This window comes from Orcinus orca, chromosome 7 (assembly GCF_937001465.1).
Source record: "Orcinus orca chromosome 7, mOrcOrc1.1, whole genome shotgun sequence".
Taxonomy (NCBI): Eukaryota; Metazoa; Chordata; class Mammalia; order Artiodactyla; family Delphinidae; genus Orcinus; species Orcinus orca.
Genome location: NC_064565.1, coordinates 94,146,801 through 94,157,046, shown reverse-complemented (window position 1 = coordinate 94,157,046; position 10,246 = coordinate 94,146,801).

Sequence of the window (10,246 nt, the reverse complement as noted above, 5' to 3'; positions counted from 1 at the left end):
TCACTTTCACACAATTCTATTGGCCAAGGAAATTACATCAGTCAGGGAAATAAATTCCAACTTTAAAAGAGAAACCCCAAAGGTACATACTAAAGCGTGTGATGCAGAGAGGGATGAAGAAATGGGACCATTGATGCAAACAATCTACCACACCCATCAAAACTCCATGGGCAGAGTGGGAGAGGGATGTTTCTTCAAAGAAAACATACATCCTGTTAATGGAAAAAGTGATGAATAGATTCTGGTTGGCAAAGTCAACAGATTGCTACTTCTAACAGACACATTGCAGTGGAAAACGGAGTGTCTGAAAATAGATGCGATATTAGTTTCGTAGGGCTACTGTAACAAATTACTGTAAACTGGTTGGCTTCAAACAACAGAAATTTATTCTCTTACCGTTTTAAAGGCCAGAAGTCTGAAATCAAGGTGTCAGCAGGGCAATGCTCTCTTCAAAGGCTCTGGGGAGAATCCATTCTATGCCTCTTCCAGTTTCTGGTGGTTCCTGGCATTTCTTGGCTTGGGACTGCAGAACTCCAATGTATGCTTCCGTCTTCTCATGGCTTTCTCGTCTGTATATCTTCTTTTCTTATACAGTAAGCCCCCTACATATGAACCTTCAAGTTGCAAACTTTCAAAGATGCAAACATGTGTTCTCATGTCCAATCACGTGTTATTTCACATGTCTGGCCTGCAGTGTCACACGCATGCATCCTCTACAAGTTGTGCTTTTGTGTACTTTACTGTATAGTGTACAGTAATACAGTAACTTTATTTCAAGCCCAGTATGTCCAGAAGCAAGTGTAAAAGCAGTGGTGATGTAGCTGGTACTGCTAAGAAGTGCCAAGCGATAACAGTGGAAACAAAAGTGAAAATAATTGAGAGGGTGGAGCGAGGCGAAAAGATAGTAGACATCACTCATTCTTGTAACATGAATCGTTCAACCATTGGCACAATTCTAAAGAACAAGGACAAGATCTTGGAACGTGTGAAGTCTGCTGTGCTGATGATTGTGATAATAATATCAAAGAAGCATGGAAAAGTGATGGAGGAGATGGAGAAACTTCTCAGTGTGCGGATGCAGGATCAACATCAGCACTGAGTCCTGCTCAGCTTAATGCTGATGCAAAAGAAAGCTAAAAGCCTTTATGAAGACTTGAAGAAGAACCATGGTGAAGAATCAGAGGGCATATCTTTTAATGCCAGCCATGGCTGGTTTCATCATTTCAAGGCTAGAGCCAACCTTCATAGCATAAAAGTAAGTGGCAAGGCAGCAGATATGGTAGCTGCCTGGGAATTTCCTGAAATTCTTTGAGAAATTATTGATGAAGGCGCATATTGACCCAAGCAGGTTTTTAATGTGGATGAGACTGTACTGGAAGAGGATGCCAGACCAAAGTTACATCAGTAAGGAGGAAAAGTTGATGCCAGGCTATAAAGCAGCAAAGGATAGGCTAACTCTGTTGTTTCATGGCAATGCCTCCAGCGATACGAACCTGAAGCCTCTCTTAGTTTATCATTCAGAGAACCCAAGAGCCCTTAAAAACATAGCCAAGGGCTCTCTTCTTGTTGTGTGGAAGAGTAACCCTGAGTTACACAGGCCATTTTCCAGGACTGGTTTTTCACCACGTTATCCCATAGGTAGAGAAATACTGCTTGGAGAAGGACATCCCATTCAACAATCTTTTGTTGGTCAACAATGCTCCGGGCCACCCCCATTCATGGATGACTTTCATCCCAACGTCAAAGTAGTGCATCTGCCACTGAATACTATGTCGCTCATCCAACCTATGGACCAGGGAGTTATAGCCACTTTCAAGAAATATTATTTACGTCACACTTTTCATCAGGCAGTAAAGGCGAGTGACGAATCAGGAACAACCTTGTGACAATTTTGGAAGGACTATAACATCTACAAGACCATAAAAAACATTGACTTTGCTTGCCGTGAGGTTATGGCTGTCACCACAAATGGGGTTTGGAAGAACCTTTGCCCACAGTTTGTTCATGATTTTCGTGGATTTGAGAAGGTGGATGAGGAGTCCAAAGGGGTCTTCAGCAACCGTGAGAAGCTGGAGCTAGATACGCAAGAGGACGACTTCATTGAAGTCTTTGCTGTGCAACACAAGGAGCTTACTAACGAAGACCTGAAGGAATTGGAGGCTCAGAGAAAGGACAAAGAGAGACAAGAGGAGGAAGAAATAACTGAAGAACAAAAGAGATTCACCACGCGGGAAATGGCAAGGGGATTTTCTTTATTTGAGGAGGCACTGTTAGTTTTTGAGGCACAGGACCCAAACGTAGAACAGTACACGAAGTTCACAGCAGCTGTTCAGAATGCAATCCAGTGCTACTGTGTCATCTATGATGAGAAAAAAAGGGCTACTACCCAGACATCACTGGATCATGTTTTAAAGAGGGTAGATAGAATTGAATCCAGCAAGGAACCAGAACCGGTGTCATCAACGTGAGGTGTGAGTGAAATTGCAGCTTGCCCTCCATCTCATTGCTGATGAACCTTCAACTCTACCATCTCCCACCTCGTCTCCCTCTTCCAGTCAGTAACTCTTCTTGCCTGTTCTCTCGATGCCAGCCTCTATATGCCAGCTAGTGTACTGTACTACTGTACTTTTCAAGGTACTGTATTGTGAGATTAAAAATGTTTTCTATATTCTTTGTGTTTGTTTTTATGTATTATTTGTGTGAAAAGTATTACAAACCTATTACAGTACAGTACTATATAGCCAATTGTGTTAGTTGGGTACCTAGGCTAACTTTGTTGGACTTACAAACAAATTGGACTTACAGACGTGCTCTCAGAATGGAGCTCGTTTGTATGTAGGGGACTTACTGTACAGACACCTTTTTGAAAAACGAAAACAAAAACAATGCTTTAGAGCAGTTTTTAGGCTCACACAAAACTGAGAGAAAGGTACAAAGAAAAGTACATATACCCACTGCCCTCGCACATGCATACCCTCCTGCATTATCAACAACCTGCACCAAAGCAGTACATTTGACAAACGCACATTGACACATAATTACCCAAAGTCCATAGTTTACATTAGGGTTCACTCTTTTTTTTAAATTTTATTGGATTATAGTTGATTTACAATGTTGCATTAGTTTCAGGTGTACAGCAAAGTGATTCAGTTATACATATACATATACTCTTTCTTTTTCAGATTCTTTTCTCATATAGGTTATCACAGAATACTGGGTAGAGTTCCCTGTCCTTGTTGGTTATCTGTCTTATGTATAGTAGTGTGTGTATGTTAATCCCAAGCTCCTGATTTATTGCCCCCCATGTTACCCCTTTGGTAACCATAAGTTTGTTTTTGATATCTGTAAGTCTGTTTCTGTTTTGTAAATAAGTTCATTTGTATCATTTTTTAAAAATTAGATTCCACATATGAGTGATATCATATAATATTTGTCCTTCTCTGTCTGACTTCACTTAGTATGATAATCTCTAGGTCCATCCACGTTGCTGCAAATGGCATTATTTCATTCTTTTTTATGGCTGAGTAATATTCCATTGATTGTATATATATGTACTACATCTTCTTTATCCATTCCTCTGTTGATAGGCATTTAGCTTGCTTCTATGTCTTGGCTATTGTAAATAGTGCTGCAATGAACATTGGGGTGCATGTTTCTTTTCAAATTATGGTTTTCTCCAGATGTATGCCCAGGAATGGGATTGCTAGATCATATGGTAGTTTATTTTTAGTTTTTTAAGGAACCTCCATACTCTTCTCCATAGTAGTTATACCACTTTACACTCTCACCAACAGTATAGGAGGGTTCCCTTTTCTCCACACCCTCTCCAGCATTTACTGTTTGTAGATTTTTTGATGATGACCATTCAGACCGGTGTGAGGTGATACCTCATTGTAGTTTTGATTTGCATTTCTCTAATAATTAGTGATGTTGAGCATCTTTTCATGTACTTTTTGGCCATCTGTATGTGTTCTTTGGAAAAATGTCTATTTAGATCTTCTGCCCATATTTTGATTGCGTTGTTTTTTTTTGACGTAGAGCTACGTGACCTGTTTGTATATTTTGGAGATTAATCTCTTGTTGGTCACTTTGTTTGCAAATATTTTCTCCCATTCTATGGCTTGTCTTTTCGCTTTGTTTATGGTTTCCTTTTCTATGCAGAAGATTTTAAGTTTAATTAGGTCCCATTTCTTTATTTTTGTTTTTATTTTCATTACTCTAGGAGGTGGATTAAAAAAGATACTGCTGCAATTTATGTCAAAGAGTGTTCTGCCTATGTTTCTTTCTGAGTTTTACAGTGTCCAGCCTTACATTTACATATTTGATCCATTTTGAGTTTATTTTTGTGTATGGTGTGGGAGAATGTTCTAATTTCACTCTTTTACATGTAGCTGTCCGGCTTTCCCAGCACCACTTATTAAAGAGACTGTCTTTTCTCCATTGTATATTATTGCCTCCTTTGTCACAGATTAATTGACCATAGGTGCATGGGTTTATTTCTGGGCTTTCTATCCTGTTCCATTGATCTATATTTCTGTTTTTGTGCCAGTACCATACTGTTTTGATTACTGTAGCTTTGTAGTATAGTCTGAAGTCAGGGAGTCTAATTCCTCCAGCTCCATTTTTCTTTCTCAGGATTGCTTTGGCTAGGGTTCACTCTTTAAAAAAAATAAATAAATAAAATAAATTGTTTATTTATTTGTTTACTTGGCTGCACTGGGTCATAGTTGTGGCATGCAGGATCTTCATTGCTGCATGCAGGATCTTCACTGTGGCATGCGGGGTCTTTTTTTTAGTTGTGGCATGCGGGATCTTTAGTTGAAGCAAGTGGAATCATAGTTGTGGCAAGTGGGATCTAGTTCCCTGACCAGGGATCAAACCTGGGCCCCCTGCATTGGGAGCATGGACTCTTAACCTCTGGACCACCAGGGAAGTCCCTAGGGTTTGCGCTTGATGTTACACATTCCATGGGTTTGGACAAATGTATAATGACATGTTCATCATTACAATATCATACAGAATATTTTCACTGTCCTGAATATCCTCTGTGCTCCACCTATCCATCTCTACTTCCTACCAATAATTACTTTTCTTGAGATCATATACTAGAAGAAAATTTTTTAAGGATAACATGAGCCAAGGGGTTTACAAACATTACACTTAGCTTCACAACAATCCTCTGCAGCATCCCTATTTCCCAGTAGAGAAATATGAGATCTGAGATAAGCAACTTGCCCAGGGTAGTACAAATAGTATTTGGTAGAGTAGATAGAGCCCGTTCACTCTTCTATAGCAGCTCTTTACTTAACATACTTTCTGTCTCTTTCTCCCCAAGTTCCTGCCTCTGTCTTACCCTCCCTACCCCTGCTTATCTTCTTTTCAAGATCAAAATTCAAAATAATTGGAACAGTGGATAATTAGCTCATGAACAGACACATGACTTATCTTCACTGTACTATCAGCACCTGACTTATGTTTATTTATCCATTGTCTGCTTCCACAGACAAGCTCCACAGGGTCAAAAAACACATTTTGTTCATTTTTGTCTCCCCACCTGGAAAAGTGTCTGGCATGTAGGCAAGTATAAGGCTTCCCCAAAATATCTGCTGAATAAATGAATGAATAGATAAACAGATGAATGGAACAGAAAGTCTAGAAATAGATCCAGATATATTGGGTTGGCCAAAAGGTTCGTTCAGTTTTTTCCATAAGATGGCTCTAGTAGCATTTAGTTGTCTTTAACTTTATTCGAAACAATAGACTGTGACAGATTTCATATCAGTGTGCATTTAAAAAAAGACATCAAAATTGGTGAATTTTTTGCAGCCATTTTAATATTGAAGACGGAAGAAAAACAACATTTTCGGCATATTATGCTTTATTACTTCATGAAAGGTAAAAACACAACTGAAACGCAAAAACAAAATATTTGTGCAGTGTATGGAGAAGGTGCTGTGATTGATCGAACATGTCAAAAGTGGTTTGCGAAGTTTCGTGCTGGAGATTTCTCACTGGACTATGCTCCATGGTTGGGTAGACCAGTTGAAGTTGATAGCGATCAAATGGAGACATTAATTGAGAATAATCAACGTTATGCCACATGGGAGATAGCCGACATACTCAAAACATCCAAATCAAGCGTTGAAAATCATTTGCACCAGCTTGGTTATGGTAATTGCTCTGATGTTTGGGTTCCACATAAGTTAAATGAAAAAAACCTTCTTGATCGTATTTCTGCTTGTGATTCTCCACTGAAACATAATGAAAACATTCCATTTTTAAAACAAATTATGACGGGCAATGAAAATGTATTATGCCATTTATATATTGTATTATACTGCACAATAATATAGAACATGAGATCATGGGGCCAATGAAACGAACCACCACCAACCACACCAAGGCTGGTCTTCATCCAAAGAAGGTGATGTGTGTACGGTGGGATTGGAAAGGAGTCATCTATAATGAGCTCCTCCCAGAAAAACAAACGATTAATTCCAACAAGTACTGCTCCTAATTAGACCAACTGAAAGCAGCGTTCGACAAAAAGCGTCTGGAATTAGTCAACAAAAAATACATAATCTTCCATCAGGATAACACAAGACCACGTGTTTCTCTGATGACCGGGCAAAAACTGTCACAGCTTGGCTGGGAAGTTCTGATTCATCCGCCGTATTCACCAGACATTGCAACTTTGTATTTCCATTTATTTAGGTCTTTACAAAATTCTCTTAATGGAAAAAATTTCAATTCCCTGGAAGACTGTAAAAGGCACCTGGAACAGTTCTTTGTTCAAAAAGATAAAAAGTTTTGGGAAGGTGGAATTATGAAGTTGCCTGGAAAATGGCAGAAAGTAGTGGAACAAAAGGGGGAATACATTGTTCCGGAAGGTTCCTGGAGAAAACGAAAAATGTGTCATTTATTTTTACTTAAAAACAGAAGGCACGTTTTGGCCAATCCAGTAATGCATAGGGGAATGCAAATGATAGAAGTGGCATTTTAGATCAGTAGAACAAATGGATTATTCAGTAAAATGTTGCTGGGAAAAATGGTTAGTCATCTGGAAAAAAAGATGTATCACTACACCAAAATAAGTTTCAGAGAGATCAAAGATTTATATATAAAATATCAAAGAGAGATCAAAGATTTATATATAAAAAAATGAACGGAAACAAGCATCTGGACAGGCTGACGAGCTCCAAGACCGAGTAAGTCCAACAGTGTGCACTGGGCAAACCTCCCTTTTGAGCATGAAGTGCTATTTGGGCATTTTGCCAATTGGTTCTGAGGTAGGAGATAGATGGGCCCCTGGGCCGGACAGCTGGTGTTTGTCAAGTGGAGTGAAATTGAAGCTTTGTTCCCACTCCAAGGGCAAAGATAGTGACAGAAGCTTAGCTCTACTGAAGTAAAGAGATAAAATATGCTCTCCTGAGGTCAAGGAAAACTTCCCTGTCTGCACATGCGTAGGAAGGCTCCTTGGGGGTCAAAGAGGGAGGGGGTGCCACCCCATAATAAGTGCGGACATACACCCACAGGCCTGGGCGGTGGGATCCATCTTAGCAAAAATTACGCATGCATGTTGGGGAGGGTCCTAGGACCAGTCAGGTGTGAAAACAGAAACAAGATAATGGCCAAAGGTAAACAAAAAGCTGGAGGGACTATCCTATATAAGGGATTCAAATCACCTCTTTACTGCGCTCCTCCTTATTAGGGGGGATGCCCATACCCCTTCTCTCTGGGTGTGTATTTCTGCCTTGCTTCTGTCTTAAATAAACTGTTTCTCTGTGTGCTCTCCCATGTGTTGTGCCTGTTTATTTTTTTACAGTGTTTGTCTCCTTGAAACTTTCTTGCTTTCAAATGGGGGAAAGAGCCAGGGCCACTTTGCTTCTAGCCTCTAGCCCCTGGTGGTCTAGTGGCTAGGATTCCTGGCTTTCATCAGGCTACCCAAGTTCAATTCCTGGGTAGGGAACTAAGATCTCTCTTCAGGACCACTCAACGGCTGTCTCTCCGAGATCAGTTCTGATGTGTGTCTGCCAGTTGCCGGCATCCAAAATAAAGCAAATTTTCCTTACCACCTACCTTGCCTCTCTATTGGCTTTTGAGCAGTAAACAGCTAGACCCCACTTTCGGTTACAAGAGGACACATACACTTCTAATGAGCTGTATACAAAATAGATATAAAAGACACAGCAACCCTAGAATATAAGTTTTATAATCCTCTTTACATTTAAGTGATGATTTATTTTTAAGAATGTGTACAACTAATATTTTTATTATGAGTATGGCCTAGAGGAAAGCAAGTTAGAAGTAGGTCAGGGTTCAAAGCAAGGTTTAAACAAATCCATTTTTAATCCTGACAATTAGATTTTCTATAAAAATTATGTTCGTTAAAATAAATTGCTTTTTTTTTAAGAAAAATGTTATGAAACATAAAACATCAACTAGTTTTGAAACTATTGTCCTCTGTAAGGAAAAAAAAATCAGACAAATTTAGAAAAACAAATTCCAGATCAAGTTTTCTTAATGTGTCAAGATATTCTTCAAATCAATAGCAAATAATAAAATAATAGTTCCCAATCACTCAGTTTTTGCACATTTATAAACAAATACCTAGTGACTACAGTTAGAGAAGCTGGCATTTTCATCAGTAAATAACATTTATTAACACGTATCAGAGGAGAAGCATAGCAGTCCCTATCTTCAAACATTTACCCTCTAATTAAGAGGCATGGCATACAGACAACAGTTGTTAAACACACAAGGTAGTATATCTTTGTATAATATAAAATAAGTACTATAAGAGTCAGAGAGGGAGTGCGAAATATGGTTAGAAGCTGTTTATTCCTTCACATACTCCAATGTGTTACTCCAAGGATATTTATATTTCAGTTGGGGAACTAGGAGTAATTTATTTTCTTCTTTGAACTTGAAGGTTTTTTTAAAATGTGTTTTTTAAAAGTTGCTCTTCTTTTTTTGTATTATAGGGATATTTCTGGGAATTCCCTGGTGGTCCAGTGGTTAGGACTCTGTACTTTCACTGCCAAGGGCGCAGGTTCAATCGCTGGTCGGGGAACTAAGATCCTACAAGCAGGATCTTTTGGCCACAGCGTGGCCAAAAAAAAAAAAAAAATGGTGTGTGTGTGGGGGATATTTCTCAATGATAACAATAATAATTACTATTTATTGAGTGCTTATTATAATCTTGTCATTGCTCTAACCATTTGACCCCCATTATCTGAAAAAATGCTCACAACAACGCCATGATATGAAACTTCTTCATTTACAGGTGAATAAATGGAGGTTCAGAGAGCTTATGTTGTAGCTATGAAGTCTGTACCTCCTAGTAGCTGGCGTGTTCCAATCAGTCTGTTGTGTACAAAGGGACCTTCAGAATATTCAGACGAGCCAGAGTAGTTTCCCAACATTTGGCAGATTCCAGCTGAGCCCCGCCCTTGCCTCACCTTCCCTTTTCTTTGTCTTTTAATTATGAGATAAGCTCTTAACTTTAGCTCACTTCTTGGCTCTATTTTCCTTAACTTTCCAGCTGTCTGACATATGACCCTGTGACACTGCCCTATTCATCATCATAGCTAGATGAATGTTAAAGCTTCCAGAGTTGGACAACTCTGTCCCTTCACGGTCTGGAATCATGTGTTCTCCTTTGAAGAATGAGTGCTCTGCCCTCACAAAGGTAAAGAAAGCTTAAAGTCAAACATTCACAGAGATTGCTTATACTAGACCAGAACATTTAGCCAGAATTAATACTTAATTTTAGAATCTGGACAAATAAACTCTTTTGCACCTTAGCTTATATTGGTATTAGTTTAAAAAATCCCTAGTGTTGATTACAAACTCCTTGGAATGAAGGACAAGCAAGGGCAACATTTTCTTAAAAGATATTTATCAAGTGTCTTTGCTTTCTCTAAAATGGGAAGAACACGCTACTGAAAGAAATGAACAGAGAAGAGAGTTAAAGCTAACACTGGGGCTTCCCTGGTGGCGCAGTGGTTGAGAGTCTACCTGCCGATGCAGGGGACACGGGTTCGTGCCCCGGTCTGGGAAGATCCCACATGCCGCGGAGCGGCTAGGCCCGTGAGCCACGGCCGCTGAGCCTGCGCGTCCGGAGCCTGTGCTCCGCAACGGGAGAGGCCACAACTGTGAGAGGCCTGCGTACCGCAAAAAAAAAAAAAAAAAAAAAAAAAAAAAGCTAACACTGGTAACCCTTCCTAACCCTGGGGGAAAACCA